Raw genomic sequence first — 20,434 nt, 5'->3', positions numbered from 1 at the left:
AATTCAAGCAATATGTCAAACAACTAGTGTGCGGAAACTTAACATATGCTATCATACGAAATTGATTAAATATTATCTAAGCCATAACAAAATAAAATCCACAGCAGATAATTAAAGGCAAAGATAGAGGAAGGGAAGATGCAAACACAAAGACAACACGCGATGTGTTATCGAAGAGGAAACCGAAGTCCTCGGCGAAAAACCTCTCCGCCGCCCTCCAAGCGGTATCAATCCACTAGAAAATTATAGTTGGGATACAAGGACAGCAATAGACCCTCCAAGCCTAATCTACCCAGGCACCTAAGCCCTCCAAGCTTCTTGCTCCACGAGGTTGCGCCGAACCTTTTTCTTTTCTAGCTTTCGGATTCCGCTACTAGACCGTAGCATCAACCAATGAAGATTGGTTCCTTCCGAACTGCTTCCCAGAAATCCAAACAACAACTCACAATGATGATGATGGTGAGAACCTGGTTTGGTATAATGCTCTCAAGGATTTGACAATGGAGACGGAAGAGAGTTGAGGAATTTGAAGAGATTCTAAAGGTAGAGACTTGTGGGTGTTTGAAACAATCTGGTTTTTCTTTAGGGTTTCTCTCTCAAAATTCTCTCTGGAAGCTCTCCTTCAATCGTGGGTAATAGGGGTATTTATACTGGAGTGGAGAGGAATGTGAAACGTCAGAATTCTACAAAACAGGGGTGGCTCGCGGCTTAACCTCGCGGCTTGACTAAGTCGCGAGATCCAGTCGCGAGATAACCGTATGGCCAGTTGTCCTGTTTTGTCCTGTAGTGCTCCAGCTAGCAGACTGTTCACCTTCCAGCATGCTTGGCACGTGAGGTTGCTTCTGGCGGCTTGAAGCCGCGAGTCACCCGCGATACCCAGCCGCGACACTCTGTTTTCTTGCACACTCTTGAGCAAACTTCACTCTATCTCACTCACTACCCTTACATCAAACCCACCTAAATACAGGGTTACTAAATGCTGAATTACAAGCAAATTTGGCACGGAATAAAGCCAATAAGATGGTTGAATAAATTCAACCTTACAATCTCCCCCTTTGGCTATTCCGTGACAAAACCCTAAAACAGACTCTAGACTTAACATGTGAGTTGGGAACAGTTGAACAAAACTCACTCACACCTAACTCTAGAAGCTGTGAAGCACTTGAATCATATGAACATAATACTCCTGAAACACAACAATACACCATGATCATTGTAAGCAGAAAATTATAAAATGCATATGAAACAGGCAATAAGTGATCAAGCAAAGATGGAGTTATGAAACAAACCATGGCTTGATCAACCAAGTGAACACCACAAGGTAGTGATCACAGTGCTCATTCACACTTGGAATGAACACAAGAACATACAAGTTAACAAGCACAAGGCAAGACACTTGTATGCACAACACTCAACCAATGCATATCACACAAGGCATATGCATCTAGGAACAATCCTACAAGGGCACAAGAGTGACAGTACATAAACCAAAATGCATAACATTTAGATTAAAGTACTGATTTCAACATAGTATAAAGGCTGCACTAGGCAAGGTACAAACCATAAAGCCTACAAACTATGCAAAAGACAAACCCTAAAAGCTTACATAAGCACATGGGTACAAAACCAAGCATCCTGAATAACATCATCAAAATATATTAAACTTTAAACCAAGAGTATAAGTTAAGAGTTAGAAACAATACACCAAAAACATAGTGTAACAAACCCATAAAACCCATAAAAGTACTTAAAAAACATAAATATATAACCAAAGTTTTAGAGTTTGACATGACTCCCCCTCAACACATTACTCCCCCTTAAGGGCTGCTCTTCTGCTTCTCAGTCCATCCCTAACAGAAACATCTCCCCCTTTTTGTCAGGAATGGCCAAATGGTCAGTGTTCAGGCTGAGTGGTGAAGCTGTCAAGTTTTGCAGTCAAAACATCAATCTGATCTTGCATAGCTTTCATTCTCTCAGAGTGCTCAGTCTGGACTTCTCTGATCCCATCAAGTCTTTCCAGAATGATTTGGAAAGCATCTGGAGGAGTATCTGAAGAAGTTGATGCTCTGGGTCTTTTGCCACTCCTCCTGGGTGTTGAGGTTGATGGATGCCCTGCTGCCTCTGCTTCAGTCTCCATTGGGACACCTTCTCCTTCATCACCTTCATCTTCTTCTCCTGGAAGTCTAACACTTATCCTTTTGCAGGTAAGCCTGTTAATTGCAGAAGGTGTGGACATGGGACTGATGTCTTGTGGGATAGGAACACCCTTCCTTCTAAAAATCCTCATTAGCAAACTGGGAAAGATCAGTTTTGGCCTAGAGGTTGTTCTTGTCTCATCCACAATGATGTCATATATGTGTGAACTTATGTCTATGAAGTTTTTTTCTTTGAGATCCATCAGAAAGATTGCTCTAGCACAATTGATGGTAGTCAACTTCTTAATGGGATAGAGGTTAAACATCATGATGATTGTTAGACACCTCATGTCCACTGGAAAGGCAGTGGTATTCAAACATTTTCCTTCTCTCTGCCCACCTAACCTTTGTTGAACTGTTTCAATGGATACACTCCTATCCTTGTAGTTGATAAACTCCTCATCATCTAATCCTTCAAGTCCTAGTGCCTCATCTATGACATGAGCATCTAAAATGAATTCTTTCCCTCTAACCCAGCAGCTTAACTCATTCTCCTTTATCACAGCATTTGAGTAAAATTCCCTAATCAGGGGTTCACAAACTACAGGGAGATCACTCAGAAGTTTTTCCCATCCTCTACCTTCAAAACAACTGGGGATAAAGGTTTGTCTTAAATCCTCCAAATCAACAAATCTCTCTTGAATAATTCCTGCACTCAAGAAGTTATCCCTGTATCTCTCAAAGTGATGAACTGACCTAAAAAGCTTAGAATCCATTTTCAACCTTTTGTCAGCCTTCTTCGCAGTAGTTTTCTTCTTAGGAGGTGAGGGAGCCATCTGTGATCAATCAGAAGCGGCCACAACAATACAGAGCAATATACGTGTAAAACAAGTTAGTCACATGTAATTATCAAAGAGATATCATCCATACAACTGAACTCGAAGCATTTAAACACAGGCTACTTAGATCAATCACATGGAAAAGCAAGCCTAAGATAGGAAATACACATAACAGCATCAGATATAGAGACAAACTTAAAGGCAATTATATGTCAATGAGACAAAAACTGGAAAATGATATGACACATAATCAGTATGCTCCCAAAAGATTAACACAAAAGAGCAGGCATATTTAGCACATTAAACTCACAACCCAAAAAAAAATGAAACAACTCAACAGCTCAAAGATCAGTGAAAATCAAAGAATCACATAGCTAAGCACAGAATGAAAAGTAATAGAGAAACAACTAAGAACAAATCATATTCTAGTAGCAGCATTCGCAATCTAAGCGTGAACAAGGAGCAAATTCCGAAACAAAAACCCATTTCTAAAACACAAATATATGCGAAAGATCAAGGGGAAAAGCACAAAATCAAGTATAAAAGAGTGGCAGAACAGAAACCCCATACCTGTGACTTGAAGATTTTGAGCTACAAGTATGCAACAATGGAGATTGGAAATGGGAGCACGGAGTGTTTGGGAGGGAGAAGATGAACAGTCACAAATATTCGAGGGAAAAACTGAAACAAGTTTTAAAACTGCTCCTATTTCTGCCAAACACGCGAGTTTCGCGACTGGATTAAGTAGCCACACAGTCGCCAGCTCAAGCCGCCAAATCACTCAAGAACAAAATTTTGAAAAATTTTTCTAAGTGTTTTTCGCGACTGGAAGGTCTACCCGCGAGTATGTCGCGAGCTGAGCCGCGAAAATCTCTGAGTGAACCTCGCGACTGGACCTTCCACTCGCGAACAAGTCGCCAAAAATGACCAGCGTAGGTGCGACTGAGGCTCGCGACTTGACATACCCGCGACAGAGCCGCCAAAACAGGGCAAAAACTGGATTTTTGAAATTTTCAGATTTTTCAAACAAAATACTTTCCAAACACACCTAAAACACTCAAAAATCTTTTTGTGCTTGAATTAACAAAGATTGAGCATGTGAAAACACATTTCATCAAGTACAATCACACAAATGAATATGGCATTTATTGAACATAAACTTGTGTGTTGTGTGTGGATATCAACAGTGAGATAGTCCTTCGTCTAATGTGAAGCTTCAATGATCAATTCAACCAAGGCATACACAATTAGCACTAGATCATGTGACCCATCTCAATTATAGAAATATGTATATATGACCTCCCACATAAACTTGATAACATGATTTGGAGCTTTACATTTGACTCCACTTTCAATCAAAACAATTGATCTTTTTGATCTTTTTGAGACAATCACCTCTCATTGTGAGAGTGATATATGATATTTCACTTTAAGGAATAAGCCTTTGGCTTTTTGAATAAACATTCATTTCAATATAAGGTCGCTTACCCTTTTTCCTAGTCAAATACTAGAATGTGCGACAGGCTTTTGCAGCTCAATATCTCTTTTCATTTGGAGATTTACATTTGGTGAGCTCTTTTTAACAAAACAAAAATAAAGAGTGGGAAGATATATAGACACAAGTCTATGCAAGTCTCAAGATCAACAAAACCATTCACTAATCATTCATGACAAGTTTGAAGATCTATTTACAACAATCACAAAGATTTCAAGATTTTTCCCACAGAGATATATGTGCATGAAAACAAGTAATGTTCGAAAATGCACAAAGCCATTAGCACAAAGGTACAAGGCAAAACAAGTTTTGAGACAAAAGCTCAACAAAGTCAATCAAGCTTTTTGATTTTCTAATTTTTATGTGGTTTTTGGATTTTTGACACAATAAACAAAAAGATTGATACGACAAAATTAAACAAATTCACAAGTAGACAAGCAAACAATCAAAACAGCAAAAATAGCAAGCAAAACAAACAAACATAGTCACAAAACATAGGAAGTATTAATGCATGGACATGTTGTAATGCTTATGCATGAGTACCCTTATTCACCCTCACGTCACTTGCGTTTGGGGTGATTTCCTTATAGGATTGGGTACGGGAGTTAGGGCTTTCAAACCTTCGTGAGAAGCTCTCCAAGCAGTTGGTGAATGCACCAATCATCTTCATCACGTTCATCATTCCAGGATCACCATTCTGATCTCTAGATTGATCTCCAGCCCAAATTCTCCTATCATTTCTAGGTCCTCCTGACCTTTGAGGAGTTGCACTATTCTTTGCTCTCAACTTTTGGCAATTCGGTCGAGTATGCCCTTGAAGTCCGCAATAGTGGCACACATAAGTTCCTCTAGGACTTCTTTGTGGTCGAGGACGTGACTTGGCACGAGATTCAGATCTGTCTGCAAACTGATTGCGAGGATTTAACATCCGTTGGTTCACCAAATTCTTCTTCTCCTCCACCTCGAGCTTCTCACCAGTAAGGTTAGCTACAACTGGAGCTTCAGCCTTTACAAACTTCACTCCTTTACTAACATTTCCAGACGAACTACCTCCTCCGGTATATCCCAATCCGGATTTGTCTGAGAAGCTCTTTTGAGATGATATAACATCATCTAGCTTCTTGGTGGTAACCCTCTCTACTTTAGCATTAGCTTGCACAACCTCACTCTCAAGAAACCTTACTTTTGTGTAAGTTTCGGACAACTCTCCATTCAGAGTTTCTATCTCACACTTGGCCTCCCTATATCGGATTAGGAGACTTTTGTAGTCCTCCTCAGCCTTCTTTATTTTTCTCACAGCAGCCTTGGCCACCCTTGTGTATTCCCCGGACTTCTCCAAAAGTAAGTTATAATTCTCCTGAAGATTCGCGTTGCTTCCATCTACTTCAGCATCCGATTCTTCAACAATTCCTAGTGATTCATCATCACTATGTTCTCCAAGGTCTTGCACAAGCAGATTCAGTTCATCTGACAACTCAACATGAGCAATAGTCATAAAAGCCGAATAGTTCCCCTCTCCATCACAGCTCTCTTCAGACTCTGAGTCAGACGAATCCGAGTCACTCAAGGTCGTGGCATACACTTTACCTTTCGATTTCAAATAATTCGGACATTCCTTCTTGAAGTGTCCATGCCCATTACATTCGAAACAAGTGACACCTTGTGTAGGTTGGGATTCTTTTCTATCTTTCCTTTTGAATTCCCTTTTCTCCCTTCCAGAACTTTGGAATTTTCTTTTATCATCAAATTTGCCATTATTTTTGAATTTCAAAAACTTTTTGAAATTTTTGACAAGGTATGCAACATCTTTGTCAATCACATCTTCTCCCGATGAGTCTTGATCTTCCACCTTCTCATTAATGGTCTTTAGAGCAAGAGATTTACTCTTCCGTTGATTGGGCAGCAACATCTCATAAGTCTGCAGAGAACCCACCAGCTCTTGCACTTTGATGTCATCGAGGTCCTTGCTCTCTTCAATTGCTGTCACTTTAGCTCGAAAACTTTCCGGCAATGATCGAAGGATCTTTCTTACAATCTTCGAGTCCTCCGTTTTCTCCCCCAAGTTGAACTTGCTGACAACCACTTCATTTAACTTCCCATAGAAAGAGTCAAAAGACTCATCCTCACTCATTTTGAGCTCCTCAAACCGAGTGGTCAGCATTTGTAACTTGGTGTCTTTCACTTTCTTCGTGCCTTCATAGGTAGTTTCCAAAATCTCCCATGCTTCTTTGGCCACGGTAATATGAGAAATCCTGTGAAATTCATCTGGAGACACACCACAGAAAATAGTATTGAGTGCTTTACTGTTAGCATTAGATGCAGCAAGTGCTGCCTTATCCCATGTGGATTTTGCTGCCTCTGGTTTGGTCTAACCAATCTCAACAGCATCCCAAACGGATTCATCAATAGAACACAGAAAAGCTCTCATTCGAACCTTCCAAAAAGCATAATTACTACCATCAAAATATGGAGGTGCATTTAGGGATTAAGACCTATCCATCTCAAAAGGGAGTCAAGGATCACACAATGGTAATGAAACCAATATCAGTGTACCCGCTCTGATACCAATTGAAAGTTCAAAAACGTGTAAAAACACCTTTGAACGTTTAGACCCCCAAATAACAACTTAATCAATTCAAGCAATATGTCAAACAACTAGTGTGCGGAAACTTAACATATGCAATCATACGAAATTGATTAAATACTATCTAAGCCATAACAAAATAAAATCCACAGCAGATAATTTAAAGGCAAAGATAGAGGAAGGAAGATGCAAACACAAAGACAATACGCGATGTGTTATCGAAGAGGAAACCGAAGTCCTCGGCGAAAAACCTCTCCGCCGCCCTCGAAGCGGTAATCAATCCACTAGAAAATATAATTGGGATACAAGGACAGCAATAGACCCTCCAAGCCTAATCTACCCAGTGCACCTAAGCCCTCCAAGCTTCTTGCTCTAACGAGGTTGCGCCGAACCTTTTTCTTTTCTAGCTTTCCGGATTCCGCTACTAGACCGTAGCATCAACCAATGAAGATTGGTTCCTTCCTAACTGCTTCGCAGAAATCCAAACAACAGACTCACAATGATGTTGATGGTGAGAACCTGGTTTGGTATAATGCCTCTCAAGGATTTGACAATGGAGAGGAAGAGAGTTGAGGAATTTGAAGAGATTCTAAGGTAGAGATTGTGGGTGAAACAATCTGGTTTTTCTTTAGGGTTTCTCTCTCAAAATTCTCTCTGGAAGCTCTCTTTCAATCGTGGGTAATAGGGGTATTTATACTGGAGTGGAGAGGAATGTGAAACGTCAGGTTTTTACAAAACAGGGGTGGCTCGCGGCTTGACCTCGCGGCTTTACTAAGTCGCGAGATCCAGTCGCGAGATAACCGTATGGCCAGTTGTCCTGTTTTGTCCTGTAGTGCTCCAGCTAGCATGACTGTTCATCTTCCAGCATGCTTGGCACGTGTGCAGCTTCTGGCGGCTTGCAGCCGCGAGTCACCTGCGAGTCCTAGCCGCGACACTCTGTTTTCTTGCACACTCTTGAGCAAACTTCACTCTATCTCACTCACTACCCTTACATCAAACCCACCTAAATACAGGGTTACTAAATGCTGAATTACAAGCAAATTTGGCACGGAATAAAGCCAATAAGATGGTTGAATAAATTCAACCTTACATATTGGGAGTGTTAGATTTAGATAGAGAGTTTCATATGTATCTAATTGTGATTATTCTTAAATGCAATTATGCGTTTGAAAATTTTACAAGCTTGATATTCAATTAAATTAGAATCTCAACCAAAAAAAAAAAAAAATGCTAATCCACTCTTTTATGTTAGATACCCCAAATTATATTTACAACCCACGCTAACTTTTTGCAATTTCTAGTATATTTAAAAATAATTTCATCCCATTCAAAACTACTTCCGACTAATTTGAATCTAGCACAAGCCCGTTCAAAACTACTTCAAATTAATTTGAACCTAATATAATTACTTCAAATTAATTTGAAACTAATACAGAATCTCTTACCAAAACTTACTACTAACTCAAGTATAAACATCAATGAGAAGTTTACCATATTCTAAAGTACTATAACTATGATTTTCAATATATGTTCATACTAACTAAATTTTTATGTTTATTTATAAATATTGAATATTAAAAAAATTGATTATATCACATTTTGAAAAAATTGTCAAGAATTAAAAAGTAAGTATGTAAATAGGTAAACAAATCACCTTCGTATTTCTTTAAAAATGGAGCAATTTATGCATGAGATTACAAATTATTATTATTAGCATTAGTATTATTTTTAGATTACAAATTAGTTATTAATAGCATATTTATCTCAAATATATTTTTTAAGGCTGCAAACAACATATTTGTGATATACTTTGTTTATGCTTATATATAAAAGAATAAGCTCCTTAATAGTTTGTTTGAATGGAGGGAAAGGAGAGAAGAGTAGAGTGAATGAGAGGGATATAGTTTAATGAACCTTACTTGGATGTTTTAAGAAGGGGAGGGGGTAGAGGTTTGAAGGGATTTGGAGGGGTGTCTTACCCCTCCTAACCCCACATTTTATTTTCCCCAAATTAGAGAGATTTGACAAGAGAAGGGAGTACATAAAGGATTAAAAAAATTGAAATGCCAATTTTGCCTTTAAGTTCTCCTCCACTCTCCTCTTCCTATTTCATTTTTAGTACATTCACATAAAGGGGAATAGATATTTATTCCTTTGTTTGTATGTTTAAAAAATTAAGTAGGGAGAGATAAGGGAGGATAATTTAATATAAATTGACAATAATGACATTATTTTATTAATTTTTAAAGAAATAAATATAAATTGACATCTTAAAGGAAATATTCTTTTAACCCTGATAGGCCACAAACAGAATGACCCCTTGTGATAGAAATTAATTAATTCATTAGCCAAGTTATTAATTAATCAATTTATCATGCAAACGCGTGGTAGCACAAAAAAATAACCAATAAACTAATTATGCAGTGGAAAATAAATAACACGGTGATTTGTTTACGAATGGGAAAATCTAACGACAAAAACCCCATTGGGTGATTTTCAGGTCACCACTCCCGAAACTCCACTATTATCACAACAAACGGTTACAAGTAAAGGAATCCTAAATACCTTAACAACCTACAGTTGAACCCTTACCCCAATATCCAATTGGACTTGTTCTGTAGTGACAGTTCCCCTTTCTGATGCACGACTCCTGAAAGTTCAAATATGTGTATAAACACCCTTGAACGTTTAGACCTCCAATTTACAAATTAACCAATTCAAACTTTATGTCAAACAACTAGTGTGCGAAAAATGAACATAAGCTATAATATAGAATTGGATAAACTATCTAAGTCAAATTAAAATCACAACTCACAGCAGATAATAAAAGGCAAAGATAAAAGGGAAGGAAGATGCAAACACAAAGACAACACGCGATGTGTTATCGAAGAGGAAACCGAAGCCCTCAGCGTAAAACCTCTCCGCCGCCCTCCAAGTGGTAAACAATCCACTAGAAAATGTAGTTGGGATACATGGACAGCAATAGACCCTCCAAGCCTAATCTACCCAGTGCACCTAAGCCCTCCAAGCTTCTTGCTCCAACGAGTGTTGCGCCGAACCTTTTTCTTTTATAGCTTCCCGGATTCCACTACTAGATCGTAGCATCAACCAATGTAGATTGGTTCCTTCCTAACTGCTTCCCAGAAAACCAAACAGCCCTCTCACAGTGATGAACAAGGTGAGAACAAGGTTTTGGTAAAATGCCTCTCAAGGATTTGACAATGGAGAGGAAGAGAGTTGAGGAATTTGAAGAGACTCTAATGTATAGACTGTAGGTGAATCAATCTTGTTTTTCTTTAGGGTTTCTCTCTCAAAATTCTCTCCAGAAGCTCTCTTTCATTTGTGGGTATAAGGGGTATTTATACTGGGGTGAAAGGAGAATGTGAAACGTCAGGATTTACAAAACAGGGGTGGCTCGCGGTTTGGCCTTGCGACTTGATTGAGTCGCGAGATCCAGTCGCGAGATAATCGTATGGCCAGTTGTACTGTTTTGTCCTGTAGTGCTCCAGCTAGCATGACTGTTCACCTTCTGGCATGCTTGGCACGTGTGCTGCGTCTGGCGGCTTGAAGCCGCGAGCAACCCGCGAGAACAAGCCGCGAGTCTTTGTTTTCTTGCACACTCTTGAGCAATTAACACTCTATCTCACTCACTACCCTTACAACAAACCCGCCTAAATACAGGGTTACCAAATGCTAAATTACAAGCAAATTTGGTATGGAATAAAGCCAATAAAATGGTTGATTAAATTCAGCCTTACAATCTCCCCCTTTGGCTATTCCGTGACAAAACCCTAAAACAGACTCTAGACTTAACATGTGAGTTGGGAACAGTTGAACAAAACTCACTCATACCTAACTCTAGAAGTTGTGAAGCACTTGAATCATAAGAACATGAAACTCCTGAAACACAACAATACACCATGATCATTGTATGCAGAAAAGTATGAAATGCATATGAAACAAGCTTAAGGTGATCAAGCAAGGATGAAGTGAAGTTTCAAATCATGGCTTGATCAACCAAGTAATCACCACAAGGTAGTGATCACAGTGCTCATTCACACTTGGAATGAACACTTGAACATACAAGTTAACAAGAACAAAGCAAGATACTTGTATGCCCACCACTCAACCAATGCATAATACACTAAGTATATGCATCTAGGAACAATCCTACAAGGGCACAAGAGTGACAGTACTTAAAACAAAATGCAAGACATTTAGATAGAAGTACTGATTTAAACAAAGCATAAAAGGCTGCATTAAGAAAGGTACAAACCATAAAGCCTACAAATATGCATAAAAACATAACCTAAAAGCTTACATAAGCAACATGGGTCAAAGCACAATATAAACTGAATAACATCAACAATATATATAAAAGAGTAAACCAAGTTCAAGTTATGAGTTAGAAACAAATATACACCAAAACCACAGTGTATCAAACCCAAAAAAAAACACTAAATATCCAAAAAAATATAATCATAGATAAACAATGTCTGATTTTGATTGCTCCCCCTCAACATTTTACTCCCCCTTAAGAGCTACTTTTCTGATTCTCATAAACAAAAATCTCCCCCTTTTTGACCGGAATGGCCAAAGGGTCACTGTCCATGCTGGGTGGTGAAGCTGTCAAGTTTTGCAGACAAAATGCCAATCTGGTCCTGCATGGCTGCCATCCTCTCAGAGTGCTCGGTCTGGACCCCTCTGATCCCATCAAGTCGTTCCAGAATGACTTGAAATGCATTTGGAGGTGTATCTGAAGAGGTTGATGCTCTAGTCCTTTTGCCACTCCTCCTGGGTGTTGAGGTTGATGCATGCCCTGCTGCCTCTGCCTCAGTCTCCATAGGGACACCCCCTCCTTCATCACCTTCATCTTCTTCACCTGGAAGTCGAACACTTATCCTTTTGAAGGTTAGTTTGTTAATTGCAGAAGGTGTGGACATAGGACTGATGTCTCGAGGGATTGGAACACCCTTCTTTCTAAAGATCCTCATGAGCAGACTAGGGAAGATCAGTTTTGGCCTAGAAGTGGTTCTAGTCTCTTCCACAATAGTGTCATATATGTGAGAACTGATGTCAATGGATGTTTTTTCTTTGAGATCCATCAGAAAAATTGCTCTTGCACAGTTGATTGTAGTAAACTTCCTTATGGGATATAGGTTAAACATCATGATTATAGTGAGACACCTCATGTTCACTAGAAAAGCTGTGGTATTCAGACATTTCCCTTTTCTCTGTCCACCTATCCTCTGTTGAACAGTTTCAATAGACACAATCCTATCTTTGTAATTGACAAACTCCTGATCTTCTAATCCTTCAAGACCTAGCACATCATGTGCATCCAAAGTGAACTCTTTACCTCTAACCCAGCAGCTTAGATCATCCTCCCTTATCACAGCATTAGAATAAAACTCCCTAATTAGGGGTTCACACACAACTGGGAGATCACACAGAAGCTTATCCCATCCTCTCCCTTCAAAGCAGCCGGGGATAAAAGTGTCCCTTAAATCCTCCAAATCCACAAACCTTTCTTGAATAATTCCTGCTTTTAAGAAGAAGTCCTTGTATCTCTCAAAGTGGGAAACAGACCTGACTAAGTTAGGGTCCATTTTCATTCTCTTATCTGCCTTCTTTGCAGGGGTTTTCTTCTTTGGGGATGAAGGTGCCATCTGTGAACAATCAGAAAAGGCCACAATAACATAGAACAATACATGTGTAGAACTAATCAGTACTATGTAATTAAAACAAATTGCAACCACATAGATGAACTTAAACACCTAAACCTTATGCTACTTAAATTAACCACACAGATGAACAAGCCTAAAAGAGGATACACAAGATCAATAGGTAAAATGCAGGGTAGTATTAAAGCAGCAGAGATTGAGAACATCCTAAAGACAGATATATGTCAATGAGACATACATTATGATGAGAATGACACGACTCAAAGAACAAAAGACAGATTCACACAATAGAGGAACAGGCACATTCAACACAGTAAACCTCACATCCAAAATAGGAACATTATGAATCAACATATCAACATAAGATCAGACAAGATGAGTAACCAATTAACAAACCCTAGTTGAGCACATGATGAAGAACAAAACCAACAACTTAATTAAGCTCAAACTAAATCAATAGCTTCCACAGGCTAAGCATGGACAAAGAGTAACAGCCGAAACAAAAACCCATCTCAAAAACATAAACAAATGCTAATAATCTAGAGGGAAAAACACAAAATCAAGTAAAATAGAGTTCAAGAAAGAAAACCCATACCTGTTACTTGAAGATTTTGAGCTGAAAGGAAGCAACAATGGAGTTTGAAAATGGGTACATGGAGTGTTTGGGAAGGAGACAGTTGAGAAAGAAGATGAATAGTCACAAAAGTTCGAGGGAAAACTGAAAAAGATTTAAAAACTGCCCCTATTTTTGCCAAACACACGTTTTTCGCGACTTAAGTGAGTCGACAACAAGTCGCCAGGTCAGCTGCCAAAACATTCAAAGACAGAATTTTGAAAAAAATTTCTAAGTGTTTTTCGCGACTGGAAGGTCTACCCGCGAGAGAGTCGCGAGCTGAGCCGCGAAAATCTCTGAGTAACCCTCGCGACTAGACCTTTCACTCGCGAACAATTCGCCAAAATTGACCCGTGAACTCGCGATTGAGGCTCGCGACTTGACTTACCCGTGACTGAGTCGCCAAAACAGGGTAAAAATGGATTTTTGAAATTTTCAGATTTTTCTAACAAAATACTTTCCAAAAACACCTAAAACACTCAAAAATCGTTTTGTGCTTGAATTAACAAAGATTGAGCATGTGAAAACACATTTCATCAAGTACAATCACACAAATGAATATGACATTTATTGAACATAAACTTGTGTATTGTGTGTGGATATCAACAATGAGATAGTCCTTAGTCTAATGTAAAACTTCAATGATCAATTCAACCAAGGCATACACAATTAGCACTAGATTAAGTGATCCATCTCAATTATAGAAATATGCATATATGAACTCCCACAAAACTTGATAACATATCTTGGAGCTTTACATTTGACTCCACTTTCAATCATAACATTTAATCTTTTTGATCTTTTCGAGAAAAATCACCTCTCATTGTGAGAGTGATGATAGATATTTCACTTTGAAGAGATAGCCTTTGGCTTTTTGAATAAACTTTCACTTTAATTTTTGGTCGCTTTCCCTTTTTCCTAGTCAAATACTAGTATGTGCGACAGGCTTTTGTAGCTCAATATCTCTTTTCATTTTGGAGATTTACATTTGGTGAGCTCTTTTTAGCAAAAACAAAAATAAAGAGTGGGAAGATATATAGACACAAGTCTATGCATGTCTCAAGATCATCATAACCATTCACTAATCATTCATGACAAGTTTGAAGATCTATTTACAACAATCACATAGATTTCAAGATTTCTCCCACAGTGATAGGAGTGCAAAGAAACAAGCTATGCTCGAAAATGCACAAAGCCATTAGCACAAAGGTACAAGGCAAAACAAGTTTTGAGACAAAAACTCAACAATGTCAATCAAACTTTTTGATTTTCTAATTTTTATGTTATTTTTGGATTTTTGACACAAGAAGAAAAAGATTGATCAAAAATAAAAACAAAATCAAAAGTATGCACAAGTAGACAAGCAAACAACCATCAGCATAAACAACAAGCAAACAATCAAACATCGTCGCAAAGCATAGGAAGTATTAATGCATGGACATGTTGTAATGCTTATGCATGAGTACCCTTTTTCACCCACACGTCACTTGCGTTTGAGGTGATTTCCTTATAGGATTGGGTACGGGAGTTAGGGCTTTCAAACCTTCGTGTGAAGCTTTCCAAGCAGTTGGTGAATGCACCAATCATCTTCATCACGTTCATCATTCCGGGATCACCATTTTGATCTCTCGATGGTTCTCCTGCCCAATTTCTTCTATCATTTCTGGTTCCTCGTGACCTTTGAGGAGTTGCACTATTCTTTGCTCGCAGCTTTTGACAATTTGGTCGAGTATGCCCTTGAAGTCCGCAATGATGACACACATAAGTTGATCTAGGACCTCTTTGTGGTCGTGGACGAGATTTGGCTCGAGATTCAGACCTACCCACAGATTGATTACTTGAATTCAACAGCCGTTCGTTCCCCACATTTCTCTTCTCCTCTATCTTGGGCTTCTCAGCAGTAGGACCAACATCAGCTGATTCTTTGGCCTTTATAAACTTCACTTCTTTAGTGACATTTCCAGATGAGCTACTTCCTCTAGTATATCCCAACCCAGATTTTTCTGAAAAACTCTTTTGAGATGAAATAACATCATCTAGCTTCTTGGTGGTGACCTTCTCTATTTTAGTATTTGCTTGCACAACCTCTTGTTCAAGAAATCTCACTTTTGTGTAAGCTTCTAACAGCTCAAGATTCAGTGTTTCTATCTCACATTTGGCCTCCCTATATTGGATTAGGAGACTTTTATAGTCCTCCTCTGCCTTCTTCATTTTTCTCACAGCAGCCTTGGCCACCCTTATGTACTTACCCGACTTCTCCAGGAGTGAGTTATAATTCTCTTGAAGGTTGGCTGTGCTTTCATCTTCTTCAGCATCTGATTCTTCAACAATTCCCAGTGATTCTTCATCACTATGTTCTCCAAGGTCTCGTATGAAAGTTCAAAAACGTGTAAAAACACCTTTGAACGTTTAGACCCCCAAATAACAACTTAATCAATTCAAGTAATATGTCAAACAACTAGTGTGCGGAAACTTAACATATGCTATCATACGAAATTGATTAAATACTATCTAAGCCATAACAAAATAAAATCCACAGCAGATAATTTAAAGGCAAAGATAGAGGAAGGAAGATGCAAACACAAAGACAACACGCGATGTGTTATCGAAGAGGAAACCAAAGTCCTCGGCGAAAAACCTCTCCGCCGCCCTCGAAGCGGTAATCAATCCACTAGAAAATATAATTGGGATACAAGGACAGCAATAGACCCTCCAAGCCTAATCTACCCAGTGCACCTAAGCCCTCCAAGCTTCTTGCTCCAACGAGGTTGCGCCGAACCTTTTTCTTTTCTAGCTTTCCGGATTCCGCTACTAGACCGTAGTATCAACCAATGAAGATTGGTTCCTTCCTAACTGCTTCCCAGAAATCCAAACAACAGACTCACAATGATGATGATGGTGAGAACCTGGTTTGGTATAATGCCTCTCAAGGATTTGACAATGGAGAGGAAGAGAGTTGAGGAATTTGAAGAGATTCTAAGGTAGAGATTGTGGGTGAAACAATCTGGTTTTTCTTTAGGGTTTCTCTCTCAAAATTCTCTCTGGAAGCTCTCTTTCAATCGTGGGTAATAGGGGTATTTATACTGGAGTGGAGAGGAATGTGAAACGTCAGAATTCTACAAAACAGGGGTGGCTCGCGGCTTGACCTCGCGGCTTGACTAAGTCGCGAGATCCAGTCGCGAGATAACCGTATGGCCAGTTGTCCTGTTTTGTCCTGTAGTGCTCCAGCTAGCAGACTGTTCACCTTCCAGCATGCTTGGCACGTGAGGTTGCTTCTGGCGGCTTGAAGCCGCGAGTCACCCGCGAGACCCAGCCGCGACACTCTGTTTTCTTGCACACTCTTGAGCAAACTTCACTCTATCTCACTCACTACCCTTACATCAAACCCACCTAAATACAAGGTTACTAAATGCTGAATTACAAGCAAATTTGGCACGGAATAAAGCCAATAAGATGGTTGAATAAATTCAACCTTACAATCTCCCCCTTTGGCTATTCCGTGACAAAACCCTAAAACAGACTCTAGACTTAACATGTGAGATGGGAACAGTTGAACAAAAACTCACTCACACCTAACTCTAGAAGCTGTGAAGCACTTGAATCATATGAACATAATACTCCTGAAACACAACAATACACCATGATCATTGTAAGCAGAAAATTATACAATGCATATGAAACAGGCAATAAGTGATCAAGCAAAGATGGAGTTATGAAACAAACCATGGCTTGATCAACCAAGTGAACACCACAAGGTAGTGATCACAGTGCTCATTCACACTTGGAATGAACACAAGAACATACAAGTTAACAAGCACAAGGCAAGACACTTGTATGCACAACACTCAACCAATGCATATCACACAGGGCATATGCATCTAGGAACAATCCTACAAGGGCACAAGAGTGACAGTACATAAACCAAAATGCATAACATTTAGATTAAAGTACTGATTTCAACATAGTATAAAGGCTGCACTAGGCAAGGTACAAACCATAAAGCCTACAAACTATGCAAAAGACATAAACCCTAAAAGCTTACAAAAGCACATGGGTACAAAACACATTATATTGAATAAAAATTTAAACAATATAAACTAAAAGTGCTTAAAATTTCTCCCCTTCAAAGTGATGAGAAGCTATGATGCACTTGGAACATATATATACTTGTACCCTCAAACACTTGCACAAAACACATTAGACCCTCAAGGTAAAGCAAGTAATAAATGACAAGTATAATATAACAAGTATAGAAATGACTACAATGATCACATAGCAAAGCAAATGATCATCTGAACATGCATTCAATGAAGCATAATAACATAGGGATACATGCATGTCCAAAGCACAACATGATGCAATGAGAACACCAAAGCATAACACAAAGCACCATAAAGCCAACAAGAAAACAAACAGAACAGGTTTTCTAGTTAACACAATGTCTTCTCCCCCTTGGTATATGCATCTCCCCTATGGAATATCTCTCCCCCTGCAAATGTGCTTGAGAAATAAAATTTCTCCCCCTAAGGATGTGCACAAGAGTCATATAGAAATGACAAAATACTCCGAAACATTCTCTAGAGTATACTCTCCCCCTTTTTGTCAGGAATAGACAAAGGATCAAGAAGAAACGAGGGCAAGAGATGAAGGTATGAACAATGCTAATGATGCATGAGGGGTGCAAGATGAATGAGAAAATGAAGCTCAAACCCATGACAAAGTAAAATGCTACAAAGCATAAGACAGACATGACATGCTAGGATGAAGAAGCAAGGTATAGACCAATGCATGACAAGGGTAGCAGAGGTGTGTGCAAGAGGTGGCTAAGTGCAATGCATGACCAATGCATGAAAAATGCACATGTGGGGCAAAGTGTGCAAAATACACAACCAATGAACTAAACATGTTCCTAATGAGGAAACATGAGAAACCCCAAAGTTTGGTACTCATCGGAGTCCAAACAAGCGAGAAAATGTCTAAGAGGCATTTTATCAAACACCTAGCATGCACACTATGAATAAAAATGTGATACAATGCATGAACATCATGAAATCCACCCTTAATACATGTTCTTTCTGCCACAAGGGGCCAACATCCAATGCATATCAACAAAAGAAACCAATCCCATTTCTAAAACACAAATATATGCGAAAGATCAAGGAGAAAAGCACAAAATCAAGTATAAAAGAGTGGCAGAACAGAAACCCCATACCTGTGACTTGAAGATTTTGAGCTACAAGTATGCAACAATGGAGATTGGAAATGGGAGCACGGAGTGTTTGGGAGGGAGAAGATGAACAGTCACAAATATTCGAGGGAAAAACTGAAACAAGTTTTAAAACTGCTCCTATTTCTGCCAAACACGCGAATTTCGCGACTGGATTAAGTCGCCACACAGTTGCCAGCTCAAGCCGCCAAATCACTCAAGAACAAAATTTTGAAAAATTTTTCTAAGTGTTTTTCGCGACTGGAAGGTCTACCCGCGAGTAAGTCGCGAGCTGAGCCGCGAAAATCTCTGAGTGAACCTCGCGACTGGACCTTCCACTCGCGAACAAGTCGCCAAAAATGACCAGCGAAGGTGCGACTGAGGCTCGCGACTTGACATACCCGCGACAGAGCCGCCAAAACAGGGCAAAAACTGGATTTTTGAAATTTTCAGATTTTTCAAACAAAATACTTTCCAAACACACCTAAAACACTCAAAAATATTTTTGTGCTTGAATTAACAAAGATTGAGCATGTGAAAACACATTTCAACAAGTACAATCACACAAATGAATATGGTATTTATTGAACATAAACTTGTGTGTTGTGTGTGGATATCAACAATGAGATAGTCCTTCGTCTAATGTGAAGCTTCAATGATCAATTCAACCAAGGCATACACAATTAGCACTAGATCATGTGACCCATCTCAATTATAGAAATATGTATATATGACCTCCCACATAAACTTGATAACATGATTTGGAGCTTTACATTTGACTCCACTTTCAATCAAAACAATTGATCTTTTTGATCTTTTTGAGACAATCACCTCTCATTGTGAGAGTGATATATGATATTTCACTTTAAGGAATAAGCCTTTGTCTTTTTGAATAAACATTCATTTCAATATAAGGTCGCTTACCCTTTTTCCTAGTCAAATACTAGAATGTGCGACAGGCTTTTGCAGCTCAATATCTCTTTTCATTTGGAGATTTACATTTGGTGAGCTCTTTTTAACAAAACAAAAATAAAGAGTGGGAAGATATATAGACACAAGTCTATGCAAGTCTCAAGATCAACAAAACCATTCACTAATCATTCATGACAAGTTTGAAGATCTATTTACAACAATCACAAAGATTTCAAGATTTTTCCCACAGAGATATATGTGCATGAAAACAAGTAATGTTCGAAAATGCACAAAGCCATTAGCACAAAGGTACAAGGCAAAACAAGTTTTGAGACAAAAGCTCAACAAAGTCAATCAAGCTTTTTGATTTTCTAATTTTTATGTGGTTTTTGGATTTTTGACACAATAAACAAAAAGATTGATACGACAAAATTAAACAAATTCACAAGTAGACAAGCAAACAATCAAAACAGCAAAAATAGCAAGCAAAACAAACAAACATAGTCACAAAGCATAGGAAGTATTAATGCATGGACATGTTGTAATGCTTATGCATGAGTACCCTTATTCACCCTCACGTCACTTGCGTTTGGGGTGATTTCCTTATAGGATTGGGTACGGGAGTTAGGGCTTTCAAACCTTCGTGAGAAGCTCTCCAAGCAGTTGGTGAATGCACCAATCATCTTCATCACGTTCATCATTCCGGGATCACCATTCTGATCTCTAGATTGATCTCCAGCCCAAATTCTCCTATCATTTCTAGGTCCTCCTGACCTTTGAGGAGTTGCACTATTCTTTACTCTCAACTTTTGGCAATTCGGTCGAGTATGCCCTTGAAGTCCGCAATAGTGGCACACATAGGTTCCTCTAGGACCTCTTTGTGGTCGAGGACGTGACTTGGCACGAGATTCAGATCTGTCTGCAAACTGATTGCGAGGATTTAACATCCGTTGGTTCACCAAATTC

General features: G+C 39.0%; 1 pseudogene; it reads left to right on the top strand.

Annotated features, from left to right (window-relative positions):
• The window catches only part of LOC115966408, a 49,771-nt pseudogene that overhangs the window by 2,397 nt on the left and 26,940 nt on the right, over nucleotides 1–20,434 (top strand).

This window comes from Quercus lobata, chromosome 11, assembly GCF_001633185.2.
Source record: "Quercus lobata isolate SW786 chromosome 11, ValleyOak3.0 Primary Assembly, whole genome shotgun sequence".
NCBI classification, from domain to species: domain Eukaryota; kingdom Viridiplantae; phylum Streptophyta; class Magnoliopsida; order Fagales; family Fagaceae; genus Quercus; species Quercus lobata.
Note: the sequence above shows the minus strand (reverse complement) of the source record. Positions and strands in the feature narration are given on the sequence as shown.